The 484-nt window shown below is 60.3% G+C and overlaps 1 non-coding gene across 1 annotated transcript; it reads left to right on the forward strand.

The window, feature by feature from the left end:
- Positions 1 to 319: 319 nt before the first annotated feature.
- TRNAW-CCA lies at positions 320 to 391 on the forward strand. Its single transcript has one exon. It is a non-coding gene; the product is annotated as a tRNA-Trp (tRNA).
- Positions 392 to 484: the final 93 nt, after the last annotated feature.

The following is a 484-nucleotide window of genomic DNA, read 5'->3' on the forward strand; positions in this document are numbered from 1 at the left end:
TAGTCATGGCTTTTGAATAGCTGGGCTGGGGTCACCTTCCTCCCAAGAGGAGGATGGAGTTTGCTTTGAGTTCAGCTGCCCCACATATCGTGGATCCATGCTGTTCCCTCTGCACCTCTGCCCTGTCCCTCCCTGGGCTTTCACCCTCCTGCCTGGTCTCCAACTTGACCGCACTCTCCTCAAGGGGTGGCCCTGTCCTCTCCACCTTCCAGAGCCCCACTCCTGGGGTTCCCAGATGTCCCTGAGGGGGTCCTCATGGAGAGAACACCCCCACCGCCCAGGCTGGGGTCCATACCAGGGTTCCATATCCCTCCACCCTGACCTCGTGGCGCAAGGGTAGCGCATCTGACTCCAGATCAGAAGGTTGTGTGTTCGAATCACACCGGGGTCAGCCCTGGGGAACCACTGGAACTCTTTGGATTAGCCCTGCTTTTCTGGGGGGTTGCTCTGCCCGGGGGACAGGGCCCTGCAAGGCCCTGGACAA

The sequence above is a fragment of the Eurypyga helias genome, unplaced genomic scaffold, assembly GCF_000690775.1.
Source record: "Eurypyga helias isolate BGI_N326 unplaced genomic scaffold, ASM69077v1 scaffold29682, whole genome shotgun sequence".
Classification (NCBI taxonomy): Eukaryota; Metazoa; Chordata; class Aves; order Eurypygiformes; family Eurypygidae; genus Eurypyga; species Eurypyga helias.